This window comes from Papio anubis, chromosome 19, assembly GCF_008728515.1.
Source record: "Papio anubis isolate 15944 chromosome 19, Panubis1.0, whole genome shotgun sequence".
Lineage (NCBI taxonomy): Eukaryota > Metazoa > Chordata > Mammalia > Primates > Cercopithecidae > Papio > Papio anubis.
The window spans coordinates 15,053,077-15,068,465 of NC_044994.1; the positions used below are offsets into that span (position 1 = coordinate 15,053,077).

The 15,389-nt window shown below is 36.1% G+C and overlaps 1 long non-coding RNA gene across 2 annotated transcripts in view; it reads right to left on the reverse strand.

Annotated features, from left to right (window-relative positions):
- Window positions 1-2,606: 2,606 nt before the first annotated feature.
- Window positions 2,607-15,389, reverse strand: part of LOC116271456 — a 48,153-nt gene continuing 35,370 nt past the window's right edge. Inside the window, exons 3-4 of one of the 2 annotated variants that reach the window (XR_004180032.1) lie at window positions 6,426-6,523; window positions 2,607-4,099 (exon numbers count right to left, since the gene is read on the reverse strand). This is a non-coding gene — a long non-coding RNA (uncharacterized LOC116271456). Of the gene's footprint in view, window positions 4,100-6,293; window positions 6,524-15,389 lie in introns of both variants that reach the window. The other variant, XR_004180031.1, reaches the window with a different exon arrangement.

The window sequence follows — 15,389 nt, forward strand, 5'->3', positions numbered from 1 at the left end:
AAAAAACTTATCTGTTGAAATGCTTACTGAAGTATTTATAGGTGAAATGATATGATCTCTGGGATTTGCTTTAAAATACTAAAAAAAAGAATATGGGGAACAGATTAAACAAGATAGGCAAAATAAAAAATGTTAAAGCTGAGCTATGGTTTCATAGGGTTCAGCATACTTCCCTACTATTGTATGTACTTGAAAACGTCCACAACAAAAGGTTTTTTAAAAATCCAAGATAATCTAATAAGGTTTAAAAGGGAAGGAGAGAGTCCAATGCTTCAGTGAACAGTTCTCATGCAAATAATATTACATACCAGTGTGGACGTATGGTAGGATAAACTGTTAGATACAGAATTGCATTTAAAATGTTTATAGTAATTGCTTTGCATGAATAATAAGGCTGAACAACTAAGTAAACAAATGGAAGGTTGTGGGAGCCAGGTTTCTCACTGTAAGAGATTAAAGTTGCAAATAAACCAGAAGGGGAGGATAAAATAAACCCTGTGGTGCTGGATTAGAGTTGGAGACATCAGTATGAACTCATGGTTAGTTTAATAGATAAATAGGTAGACACTACTTATAGATATGTGTATACACGAGTTAATATACATACATTACCTAGCCCTATTGACTCAGACATCCTGGAAGCAATCACACCACAGCAGCAAAGCACAAACCCAGTACTCACATTTGGCTTCTAAATACCATTTTCCAGTAAAAGGAACCAGAGATTCTTGGGAAACTGGCTGATTCTAGGACTCGGGCAGGGAAAATAAAAATAAGCCTGAAATATTTTACAATACCAGAAAGTAAGAAACTGCTGAAAAAAATAAAACGATAGAAGCATGCCAAAGAATCACAACAGCCAACCTGAAAGAACTAATGGCCAAAACTGGAACAATCTGAGCAACAAAATAAATAACATAGCATTGGATTATAATCCAAAATTATAAAATAAAATATATGAATCTATAATGATATATATAGAAGATCAAATAGGTAAGAAGTAGTACTAGCATTGGGTTAATGCTGGGATCTACTGTTGGTAAGGCTGATAACATTCAGGAAGTCAAGGTAAAAGATGGTTATGTTTAAGTGTTATGGGAAAGGTTACAGCCCAAAGAAATTCATAGATACACTGGGTCTATTCTAGGTTTAGGTTATGTGCTGTTAGATTTTGCTTTCAAAAATGAAGAGACTGGACATCCTGAAAGTCATTCAATACCTGCAATATTGGGCAGAGCTGATACAGATAATGCTTTTTTTAAAAAAAAAAAAGAAAAATTTACTAAAGATAGCTCTTAAGAATCTCTCTATAATCTGGTGTTCCGACTATCCACATACTGGCTCAGCCACCAGTTTAGAAAAAGGGAGGTAACTTAGATAGTTTTCCAAGGGCATTTCATACACTTCTGTCCCCAGGGAACCCTCTAACACCCCTGTGGATAGTTATCCTTACCTTTTCAGTATGGGTCCAGCAACAGACACTATCCTATAACAAATGAGGTTATTAAGGCAAAAGGTCAGCTGCCCCATGTGACAAAGTCAGAGTCTGATAGGCTCCTCCGAGGAGCTGAAAGATTCCTAAAATCTTTAACACTATACAAGCATTTGAACGATTCATTCTCCTCAAAGGAACTTTACAAGAGTTCAGGGCTCCTCCACCACAGAGGAGCCCTGGGTGTGGCGGCAGCAGCAGCAGGCAGCAGACCACTGTGTTTCCCAACAGGTTAAAACTGATGTCGAAAGTAGTTGTAAAAATACCTACCACTGAACCAAAAATAACTATTAGAACCATGAATGCTAAAGTGAGGCAAAAAGACTTTTCTTTTAAGCTTAACATTTAGGCACTAAAGTCTCAGTACTCTTCACCCAGATGTCTACAAGGATCACTCATTTTCTTCTTTTAGGTCTTTGTACAAAGGTTATCTCATCAGTGAGGCATTTCCTGATCATCCTATAGAAAACAGAATCTGCCTCAATTATGGATTTCCTTTCTCTCTTATCCTGCTTCATTTTCCTCATCAGGCATACTTGATATTTGTTTACATAATATCCATCCCCTCCAGTAATCTCCATTTTGGCCATGATTTTGACTATTTTACTTACCATGGTCTCCCATTTTTCTTTAGAACATTTGCCTGGACAGTAATAGCCGTCAATAAGTATGTGTTGAATGAACCTCAAACTGGAAATAACCCAAATGTCCATTAACAGGTGAATGGTAAGCAAAATGTGGGTATTTCTATACAATGGGATACTATTCAGCAATATAAAGGAAAGAACTATTGATATGTGCAACAACATATGGATGAGTCTTAAAATCATCATGTAGAATTAAGGAACCAGGCACAAAATAGTAAATATTATATAATTCCATTTGTATAAAGCACAAATAAAATAGAGATCAGGCTGAGATGGGAGGATCCCTTCAACCCAGAAGTTTGAGACTAGCCTGGATGACAGAGCAAGACCCTGTCTCTTAAAAAAAAAAAAAAATTTAATTAGCCAGGCATGGTGGCATGTGCCTGTAGTCCTAGCTACTCCAGAGGCTGAGGCAGGAGGATCATGTAAGCCCAGGAGTTTGAGATTACAGTGAGCTATGATCACGCCACTGCACTCCAGCCTGGGTGACACAGCAAGACTCTGTCTCTAAAAATAAAACAAAATAAAAATTTAAAAAGCAGATCAGTGGAAGTGAGGATAGAGTATAGAAAAAGGGAGGAACTGCAAAGGAGCACAAGGAACCTTTGTGAGGTCATAGACACGTTCTGTAATCTGATTGTGGACAGGTACATATGATTTGTCAGAACTCATCAAACTGTACACTTTCAATACATGTAGTTTATTATGCATAAATTATTCCTCAATAAAGTTGAAAAAGAAAAAAATATTTGTTAAATCAATTTACCTAAGTGCATTTGCAGCTTAAGTAAACTTTAGAAATTTTGGATACATTGTGTTTGCAAATGCTGGAAATATAGAGGGTTTTTTTTTTTCCCTTTCTCCATTTCAAGCAAGGGGTTTCAGAGTGCTATTTCCCATGTATGCAGTGAAGAAAGCTTTCTTTAGCTGTCCCAAGGGGATATGAAATAGGAGTTTTGAAATCAGCTGACTCAAGCATAAATAAGTGACCCATGCTTAAGAATAACTGAAGGTGAGATTATGCTTGAGTGGAGGTTCCATATTATAATTATGCTTTACCAATTCACTTCAACCATTGATATCAAAATCCCTAAACACTCAAATGTCTTGATTAACACTTTCCTTGAGGCCAGGGTCATGGACCTCCTTGTAAGTAAAATCTCCTTAATATATTCACATAATGCTGAGTTCCATCTTATTGTCCATATGAGCTATAGCACCCAGTGTTACAGAGTATTGCCAGTGTAAAATATGAATACCAAACTCTGGTTTTAAATTTTCTGTAGAATTATCAATCTTAACATAAAAAGTAAAATCCATTTTGAAACTGATTCCTAATTCCTACAAAATGTTTTTTGGACAACTGAAGAAATGTGCGCTTATTTTTAAAATGAAGCGGCAACATTGTAAAGGAACTCTGCAGTCACTCATAACAGCATAGTGTGTATTATGAATAAGTTCACATTAGTTGCACTTGGCAAACTGGACAAAGAAGCAATAATATACACTGTGAATGTGCTACATTCCACTTTTAATCAACAAAGCATTCCGTACATTGTTATATTATGAAAAACACTGCAATTAGAAAAAGAAGCTAGATTACTGATTATTCACTATTTTCATATAAACTTTCTAACATTTATAATAAAACATGAAATTGTTAAACCTCTTATCCATGAAAACAATATGATAAAAACCTAAAATATGTACTACATTTTACTGAAATATACTTTAGTATCATAAATGACAGGAAAAGGGTATTATGTACACAACTGAGACAAGAATGACAATAATAAATTGCTTGAAACTCCATGTTACATAGCTAGAAAAGAGATACTTTGATAAGTAATATCAATTACTATCCTCTGCATTGAAGAGATGAAGTCTTTAATTCTGCTCCCCTTTTTCCCTTCTCAGCTATAGCATGCTCCATGATCTGAGATCCGATCCTCCTCATTCTCTAGAGAGTAACATAAAAGTGATTGTTTGGAAATAAAATGAGGGGTTGAAACTCTGTATTTCAGAAGACACAATCAGTTACCTGACACCCAACACCAATCCCTGCTGTGTTAAGAATGTTAGTGTTTCTCATGTCTCACTCAGGAAGAGTTGCTTCAATACATGCTTCCATGGCTTTATTCAGTTTGCTTACACCTCAGGGAGTTTAATTTCATGCAGAGCTTTTAGATAGTGCTTTCCCGTGACAGGAGCAAATCTGGGTACCTTAAGGAGTTTAGGAAAAATGAAAGCAACTTGAACTATTAATGCTTGATCTGAACTTTGGCCTTGCCCCAGAGTTAGTCTTCGAGAAGTGAGAAGAACGCAGAATGCTGGCAACACTTGAGATATTAACTAAAAATGTAAACATCTTCTAAGATAACTATTGTAGAAGAAAGAGGTAAACATAATGGAATAAAAGATGATCTTCTTGTATTTAGAGTTTATATTATAGCCATCAAGGGAAATGGCAATAAAAAGTGGATGTCAGAGATTTGACTGAACTGAACTGATTTCATAAAAGGCTTAAGAATCAGCCTGACTAGGAAAAGAGAGGTAAAACACCTGCGTTACTAGTCCCCACACGAACAATGCATTTATTTTCAAACAAAGAGCAGATAATGCTCAAGCTTTGGAAGGGGAGATCTATTTTTCAGAGAAAGTATGGACACCTGAAAGAAACACAAGGGGCATTGTGTTTAGGAATGAAACATGTGATCTAAGGAAATGCCAGTTTATCCAAGTTTTGGCTGAGTTACTGCTTTGTTAAGAGAAGGGACATATTTTTGAAACAACTGTGATTAACTGAAGTTTAATGTGCCTTTTTGTAATTACCTATAATTTTAAAAGATTATATTGTAGCTTGTAAGCCTGGTTTAAGAACAAATCAGGTGATCTTTTTAAAAAACAAAACATCACGTGTTTTATTGTTTAGAATTTACCTCCAAATACAGAGGAACTCTACATTTTGCTATTTACTAAGACAATTTTGTTTATTCAATTTGGCTTCTCTTTTGGCCTTTGGTTTCTGAACATGGTCGTATCACCACCAATTACTTAATATTTCTCAAAGTTTCTGTAATTATGCTAGTGACTGAAAAATCACTCTGCATAACTGGGATTTCAAATAAGATAAATTATCACAATTTATTTATTTATTTATTTATTTATTTTGAGACGGAGTCTCGCTCTGTCTCCCAGGCTGGAGTGCAGTGGCCGGATCTCAGCTCACTGCAAGCTCCGCCTCCCGGGTTTACGCCATTCTCCTGCCTCAGCCTCCCGAGGAGCTGGGACTACAGGCGCCCGCCATCACGCCCGGCTAGTTTTTTGTATTTTTTCAGTAGAGACGGGATTTTGCCATGTTAGCCAGGATGGTCTCGATCTCCTGACCTCGTGATCCGCCCGTCTCGGCCTCCCAAAGTGCTGGGATTACAGGCTTGAGCCACCGCGCCCGGCCTAATTATCACAATTTATAGGACCTTGTTGTTCCATGTTCTAATTCAAAGGATAGTGCCTGAGTAAATTTTTCTTATACATTCTAGAACTCATAGACATTGGAACCCTCTGGGTCACAAATGAGCTAAAAGAATAAATGATGCAGATTGTTAGAATTGCTTTTTGAGTCTCACGTCCTTCTTTTTTTTTTTTTTTTTTTTCTTGCTCTGTGGCCGGGGCTGGAGTGCAGTGGCACGATCTCCGCTCACTGCAAGCTCCGCCGCCTCCTGAGTTAACACCATTCTCCTGCCTCAGCCTCCCTAGAAGCTGGGACTACAGGCGCCCGCCACCACGCCCGGCTAATTTTTTTGTATTTTCAGTAGAGACGGGGTTTCACCCTGTTCGCCAGGATGGTCTCGATCTCCTGACCTCGTGATCCGCCCGCCTCGGCCTCCCAAAGTGCTGGGATTACAGGCGTGAGCCTCCGCGCCCGGCCAAGTCTCACGTCATTTCTGAGCTAGAGGACATTCTCCTAGCTGTAGTCTGTAGCTGTGTGACCTCATACAAGTTTGATACTTAGCTTCTCCACTCTTCTTTTCTCCATCTGTAAAAAAATGCGAAACTATCCCACAGAATTATTCTTAGTATTACTTTTTATAGTTCATGTTTATAAAAATGTATCAGTATATTTACCAGTCTCTTTGATAAGCATTGTTACTTACATCCCACTCTTAGGCATTGTTTTCTTGTGACTGAAGTATATCATTTAGTGTTCTCTTGGGAAGAATCCGTGAGCTTTGCCCTCAAACGGTATTTTTGTTGGTTATTGACTCTTAAGCAGACAGTTCATTTACCTCAACTGTTAGAAGATATTTATTTGCTGTATTCTGCCGATGCTGATGAGAAATCTGTCAGCAGACTATCATTCATGTATAAGCAATCCATTTTTTCTCTAAGATTAAAGTGAGACAATTGGAATTAACATAATTTTAAGGTTCCTGTCTTATTTGTCTGGAGGACAGATATATTAACTTCAGACTTGTTAATAAAATAATTAATTTCAAGAAAACCACTGAAATTACAGAATATGTAACTATCAAACCAGAAGAGGGGGAGAGAAGTGATAGATACAGAGAAAAAACAAAACAGAGTAAATGGAAGCACAAAAGATGATAAAAAATAATTCTAAATATGTCAGTAATCACTAAGTGGCGTAAACTCACCAGATACACACTGGAGACTCCAAAATTGTTACTTTCTTAAATCCAGCTGTTAATCTACTGTTAAGAAGACATTTAAACCTGACAGCACAGAAAAGTTACTATTATAGAAAAAAATACACTATACAGTCACTAACAAAATTAAAAGCTAGTAGAGCTACACTAATTGTCATAAGCAGAATTTGAAGACGGCCCTAACATTTCCAGTCTAGTGTACATAACTTTTGTCCAGTTATGCAGTCAAGCACAAATCTAGGTACTCCCGAAAAGGAATTTTGTAGATATCCTAAATCAGTTCACTGTAGATAAAGAAGTTATCCAGGTGGGCCAGAAGAAGCCAGAGAGTCAAAGCATGAGGGAGATTTAATGTATAAAATGTTCCCCACTACTAGCTTTAAAATGGTGAGGGTTATGTGGCAAGAAATGCAAGTGGTCTCTAGGAGCTGAGAGTGGTCCCTAATTACAGGCAGCAAGGAAATGGGGATTTCAGTCATACAACCACAGGGAACTGAATTCTGCCACAACCACATGAACTTGGAAGAGGACCCAGAGCTCTAGCTGACAACACAGACCAGCCAATAACTGAATTTTTATCTTTATAAGACCCTGAGTCAAGGCACAAATAAGAAAATGTGGCCTATAGTCAAGAAAAGCAAAATATTCAAAATAGTACATCCAAACCAAATGGTCAATACACACATGAAGATACTCCACATCATTAGCCATCAGGGAAATGCAAATTAAAACCACGATGAGATACTTCTTCACACTCACTAGGATGGCTAAAGTAAAAATATCAGATAACAACTGGAGAAATCAGAATCCATATACACTGCTGGTGGAAATGTAAAATAGTATAGCCACTTTGGAAAACAGTCTAGCAGTTAATCAGTTAAACATATAGTTACCATATAACTTAGTAATTTCACTCCTAGGTATCTATCTTGGAGAAATAAAAATATATGTCCACACAAAAACTGGAATGCAAATGTTTATAGCAGTATTATTTATTATAGTTAAGGATGGAAATAATCCAATGTCCATCAACAGACAAATGGATAAACAAAATGTGGCATATCTATCTAATTAAATATTATTTGGCAATATAAAAGAATGAAGTTCAGATGCATACTACATCAATGAACCTTGAAAACATTTTGCTAAGTGAAAAAAAGTCAGACAGAAGATCACACATTATATGATTTAATTTGTATGAAATGTCCAGAATAGGTAAATCTATAGAGATGGAAAGTAGATTAGTGTTGCCTAAGGATTGGGGGAAAAAATTAAGGGTGATAACTAAAGGGTTTCTTTCTGAGGTGATGAAAATATTCTAAAAATGAATGTGGTGGTGCTGGTATATATCTGTAAATATACTAAAAGTCATTGAATTATACATGTTAAATGAGTGAATTACATCATATTAAATATTTCCTGTAAGGCTATTATTTTTTAAAAATGAATTAAATGGAGGTCCTAAACTGAAAAATATACAATAACTGAAATGAAAAATTCAGTAAATGAGCATAATAGCATAATGGAGATGGCAACCAAAAGAGTCAGTGAATATGAAGGCAGGTCAATAGAAATTATACACTGTGAAGAGCAGAGATAAAAAACATCTGACACAAAGTGACTGAAAGTAAAAGAACGGAAAAATAAACATCATGAAAATGGGAAGTGGTATGACTATTTTGATATTAGACAAAGTAGGACTCAAGATAAAGAATATTACAAATGATAAAGCAAGAAATTTCACAATGATAAAAAGAACAACTCATCAGGAAGACCTAACAATCTAAATATCTATGTAGACTGGACATGGTAGCTCATGCCTATATTACCAGCACTTTGGGAAGTTAAGACGAGAGGATTACTTGAGCCAAGGAGTTCAAGAGCAGCCTGGGCAACATAGTGAGACCACATATCTACAAAAATTTAAAAATTAGCCAGGCATGGTAGCACATACCTGTAGTCATAGTTACTCAGAAGGATCACTTAATGCCCACGAATTTTAGGTTACAGTGAGCTATGATCATGCCACTGCACTCCAGCTTGGGCAACAGAGTGATGCCTTGTCTCAAAAAATAAAATAAATATGTATGTACTTAAGAAGAACTTCAAAATTCATTACGCAAATATTAATAGAAATAAAGGAAGGATTATTAATAGGCAAATCTACAAATAATATTAGAGATTGTAATAGCTCTCTCTCATAAACTGATAACAATTAGGCAAAAAAGTCAGCAAGGAAATAAATGAGCAATAGTATTTACCTCATTAATATTTATAAAACACTCAGCCAACAACTGCAGAATGTGCATTCTACTCAAATGTACATAGTAAATTCACTAAGGTAAAATATTCATATATACTAAGCTATACATTCTCAATAAAGTTAAAAAGTTTCTACTTTAAACTTCATATGGAACCAAAAAAGAGCCCGCATAGCCAAGACAATCCTAAGCAAAAAGAACAAAGCTGGAGGCATCATGCTACCTCACTTCAAACTATACTACAAGGCTACAGTAACCAAAACAGCATGGTACTAGTACCAAAACAGATATATAGACCAATGGAACAGAACAGAGGCCTCAGAAATAACACCACACATCTACAACCATCAGATCTTTGACAAACCTGACACAAACAAGCAATGGGGGAAAGATCCCCTATTTAATAAATGGTGTTAGGAAAACTGGCTAGCCATATGCAGAAAACTGAAACTGGACCCCTTCCTTACATCTTATACAAAAATTAACTCAAGATGGATTAAAGACTTAAACATAAGACCTAAAACCATAAAAATCCTAGAAGAAAACCTAGGCAATACCATTCAGGACATAGGCATGGGCAAAGACTTCATGTCTAAAACACCAAAAGCAATGGCAACAAAAGCCAAAATTGACAAATGGTATCTAATTAAACTAAAGAGCTTCTGCACAGCAAAAGAAACTACCATCAGAGCGAACAGGTAGCCTACAGAATGGGGGAAAATTTTTGCAATCTATCCATCTGACAAATGGCTAATATCCAGAATCTACAAAGAACTTAAACACATTTACAAGAAAAAAACAACCTCATCAAAAAGTGGGCAAAGAGTATGAATAGACACTTCTCAAAAGAAGACATTTATGCAGCCAACAAAGATATGAAAAAATGCCCATCTTCACTTGTCATTAGAGAAATGCAAATCAAAACCACAATGAGATACCATCTCACACCAGTTAGAATGGCGATCATTAAAAAGTCAGGAAACAACAGATGCTGGAGAGGATGTGGAGAAACAGGATAGCTTTTACACTGTTGGTGGGAGTGTAAATTAGTTCAACCATTGTGGAAGACAGTGTGGCAATTCCTCAAGGATACAGAACTAGAAATACCATTTGACCCAGCAATCCCATTACTGGATATATACCCAAAGGATTATAAATCATTCTGCTATAAAGACACATGCACATGTATGTTTACTGCGGCACTATTCACAATAGCAAAGACTTGGAACCAACCCAAATGCCCATCAATGATAGACTGGATAAAGAAAAGGTGGCACATATATACCATGGAATACTATGCAGTCATAAAAAGTGTGAGTTCATGTCCTTTGCAGGGACATGGATGAAGTTGGAAACCATCATTCTCAGCAAACTATCACAGGAACAGAAAACCAAATACCTCATGTTCTCACTCATAAGTGGGAGTTGAACAATGAGAACACATGGACACAAAGAGGGGAACATCATACACCAGGGCCTGTCGGGGGATGGGGGTCTAGGGGAGGAATAGCATTACGAGAAATACCTAATGTAGGTGACCACCATGGCACGTGTATACCTATGTAACAAAACTGCATGTTCTGCACATGTACCCCAGAACTTAAAGAATTATATAAAAAAAAAAAGTTAAAAAGTTTAAGATGTTATACAATGGAATTAAATTAGAAATTAATCATATGATACATAGAAAATCTACAAATATCTGGAAATTAAATAACACAATTCTACTTAATACTGGGGTCAAAGAAAAACTCACAAGAGAAATTATAACGTATTTTTGGTATGCCCTGCCCATGCCCCTCTGCTGCTTTTTCCAGGAGCAGGGAAGGAGTGGAGACAAAGGCTGATGAGGGTCTAATCTAAATTTAATCTCTTGTATTTTTTAACTTTGTGTGTGGAAATAATTATAGATTCACACAAAGTTGCAAAGATAGTACAAGAAGTTTTCATGTACCTGCTAGCTTCCCCACTAGATAAATCCCAGTACTTAAGAGTTATTTAAAACCAGGAAATTGACATTGTCATTTTTCTGTGCCATTTTATCACTCACTACCACTGAAATTAAGATACAGAACTATCACCACAAAGATCTCCCTCATGCTACCCCTTTACAATCACACCACCTCCCCATCCCAAACCCCTGGCAAACACTAATTTGCTCTCCACCTCTATAATTTTGTAATTTTGAGAACATTATACAAAAAAAATTATACAACATGTGACCTTTTGAGATTGTTTTTCACTTAGCATAATGAGAGCCATCTAAATGATTATGTGTATCAACAATTCATTCCTTTTTATTAAGTAGTATTCCCTGTAGTATTCACTGCTCACATCATTATTCACTTATTGTAGAACATTTTGATGTTTCTGGTTTGGAGCTATTATAAATTAGGCTGCCATGAACATCTGTGTAAGGATTTTTGTACGAACACAAGTTTTCAACCCCTTTGGGTAAATACCAAGGAGTACAATGCTGGATCATATGTTATGTTTCACTTTTTGTTTTGTTTTGTTTGTTTTCCAAGATGGAGTCTTTGTCACCCAGGCTGGAGTGCAGTGGCATGATCTCGGCTCACTGCAGCCTCCACCTCCCGGGTTCAAGGAATTCTCCTTTCTCAGCCTCCTGAGTAGCTGGGATTACAGGTGTGCACCACCATGCCCAGCTAATTTTTGTATTTTTAGTAGAGACATGGTTTCACCATGTTGGCCAGGCTGGTCTCGAACTCCAAAGTGTGTTCAGTTTTTTAAGAAACTGCCAAACCATTTTCCACAGTAGCTGTACTATTTTATATTCCTGTCAGCAATGTATGAGAGATCCAATTTCTATGCATTCTCACCAGTATTTGGTGGTATCATAATTTTTAAATGTTAGCTGTTACAATAATTATCTTAAGAATATCTTATTGTATTTTTAATTTGCACTTTGCTAATGGCTATTGATCCTTTTATGCACTTATCTGCATCTGTATAGCCTTTTCAGTGAAGGAAAGAGTGCCAAGGTTATTGTATAAAAAAGCATTCAAGATGGGAGATACTGTTGCTGGCATTTCCAGAAAATACAGTCTGGAGTCTGGTATAGGCTACTTGGAAAAGACGGATCTTGAGCATGACAGGATTTAGATAATGAAGAAGCAAGAAAAGACTTTTTTAGTGTATACTGCTGCACTCTGTCATTGAGAGTTTAAAACAATGCAGCATTTGTATTTACTCAAAAATAAATAACCAGAATAAAAAATATGGCGAATAGGCTACTTCAATTTCAAATAGTAAAACTTCCTCAAAAGATCCGGTATTCATATCTTTATCCCAAAACTTGCCCCCTCTAGTAATTGCCCACATCTCTTTAACCTCCACTTTTCTCCTCTTCTCTGCAGCTCTATACATCAATCTGTCTCTTTTTTCTTCCTTATAAGAAACAAAGTAGTACATTTTTAACTTCTCCCAACTTCTTCCATTATCAGTTCAGAAAAATACAGAAGGATTATATTGTGACTGTTTATCCTGTGAATGTTAGGAAAAGATACATGTTCCACACGATATGCGAAGAAACCAGAGGGAAGAGCAGGTGTTTTCAAATATAAAGAGTAAATAAGATATCTTAAATAGTCACTCAGTTTCAGTGTATGGCAATGTATTTCTACCTATATGTGCCCAATTAAGTGCACTTACGGATTACTAAATTCACTCTCACACAATGGCTTTAAAAGGCAAAGAAAAGGCAAATTGAAGGTAATGGAACAATGCACACACAATACCAAACAAGAAAATAGCACAATCTCCATCAGCCCCATCTTTATTTAAAAACAGTAACAATATAATCAAGTCTGGAAAGAAGCTAACCAAAGTAATTTAAAATTATTTTTTAAACTATTTGAAAAAATTGCAGTTATCAGTAACAATGAACTTTATTATTCATTGAACTAAGATGTTAATAATTATGTACATGTGTATAATATATGAATAAGTAAATAAATATCAACAGTCAAAAAAGGTTTAGAGCCCACTTAGAACACTGAAAGTGCTGTTGTCTCCACCTCTCTCACTCTACCCTACCCACTGGTTAGACACTGCTCTTGCAAATGTCAGGCTCCTGGCTTGAGCTCCTACCCAGTTCTCTTGAGTTCCTGAGGTTTCTCTGGTCCCTCTTTTCCAAGGTACAGGTTCCTGGAGGAATCCTGGCCTTGCGTACCAACTGAATGACTTGATCCTGTTTTTCTTTGCCTCAATTCTGGATAGATTTCCTGAGTTTGCATCTCATATTCTAGTCCTTCCTCTCAACCTCCCATCTTGACCAAAACTCATCTTTTAGGGTAAATATGGCCCCTCATTTGGATATCATGCCCACTTGGTTGTCTTCTTGGTACCTAAGAAAGAGCCCAACAGCTGTGGGGCTGAAACAGAAGTAAGAGCAGGACAGAGAATGCCAATACCTACAGTTCTAATGAGTCACTTACAATACATTGTTCTAGGTGTAAAGTTCTTAAAATCCAAAGTTAAGAAAAAAAAATATTTATAGGTAATTTTAGAAAACAATAACACAGCACTTAATGGAAATACCAAGAACCAACTATCCAGTACCAAGAACATTTCCAATATAATGATACATTTACAGTGATGCTTTTTTAAATTGATAAACATTGTATGTATTTCTGGTGTATAACATGGTGTTTTGATATATGTACATATTGTGTAACGGTTAAATCAAGCCATTTACTTCACATACCATTTTTTGGTCATGAGAACACTTAAAATCTACTCTCAGCAATTTCAAGTATACAATCTATTGTTATTAATGACAATCACCATGAGGTAAAGTAGATCTTTTGAACATATTCCTCTTGTCTAACTGAAATTTTGTGCTCTTTATTCAACGTCTCCATAATCCTCCTACCCCTTTACAGTGATGCTTTTTGAGTCACAGACTCCGTTGGTCTATGAGTTTCTTGAAAATAGGGACCATGGCCTATGCAACTTTGTTTCCCCAGACCTGGCCTTCAAACTTATGATTAATATTATTTAGTTATTGTTACTACTTTTAAAACACTATGTGTCAAGCTCTTGCTAAGCATATTGCAAATATTACCCCGTTTAATCCTCATAACAATCTTATCATTCCTTTTTACAGATGAAGAAATTACACTCAGAAGCCCAGTAACTTACCTAAGATCTTACAATTAGTACATGGTTGAACTGGGATTTTAACTCAGGTCTTTCTCACTTTGAAATTCAAACTCTTAACAAGACTACTCTAATGCTGAGCGGGGAAAGTGGGGTAGGGAGATACATACAAGTTTGCCACTGCTTGCCAGGCCAGAAGTAACAGCATGTTCCTACTTAGAAAATGTGACCTCCAGCCATGTTTCCAGCCAATTATGACTTCTCTGGCATTAAAGACACCGATCACAACACTCTCAGACATAGGAAATCTCTAAAATACGTCACAGAAAAAATAAGTTGTAGTGACACACATATCCGGTAAGTGAAATATAAAATACTAACTTTTGTAAATGTAGCTGAGGTTACTTTTCCTTGTGAGCCTAATTATTGCTGGCACATAAAATGAAGCTATTTGCAAATTCATACCTCTTAATTTGGCACAAGGCAGTAACTTAAAGAAAAAAAACTATAGGTAGGCAAAAAAAAAAAAAAAAAAAATCACTGCTTACAGCAGCAGACAGAACCAAAAAGTGATGCAATTTTCACTGCATGTCTTCTCAAGTTGGAGAATTCATTAGCACCTGTATAGTACTTGGCTAATTTCAGACAAAGCAAGTTGCATATTTAACCATAAGTTCATCTTGCTTTGTAGTTCTATGGCTTCATATTAGAAGTTTAAGTATACCAATTACTTCATCATTAAATACAGATATAAAATAACCATTTCAGGTTATTTTTCTTTTAAGTTTTGATCACTCATAGCGTTTTCTAAGTAATACATTCTTTTCTAAGTGTACATTCTTAAGAGTATATTCTACTATTGAAGTTGGCTTTAGCCACTAAAATTAGAAAATATACTGTAGTGCTCTTTTCTTTTCAATTCTAAATAAATTTTAATTTACAGGTTTTTTTAACAGAAAATAAGCAAAATGTATTTATTTAATATACATCACAAGAGCTCAGATACTTAATTTTAAAAACAGAAATGGGCCAAATGTCATGGCTCATGCCTATAATCCCAGCACTTTGGGAGGATGAGGTAGGAGGATCTTTTGATCTCTGGAGTTCCAGGACAGCCTGGATAACACAGGGAGACCCCGTATCTACAAAAAATAAAAATAAAAATTAGCCTGACACTGTGATTTACACCTGTGGTTCCAGT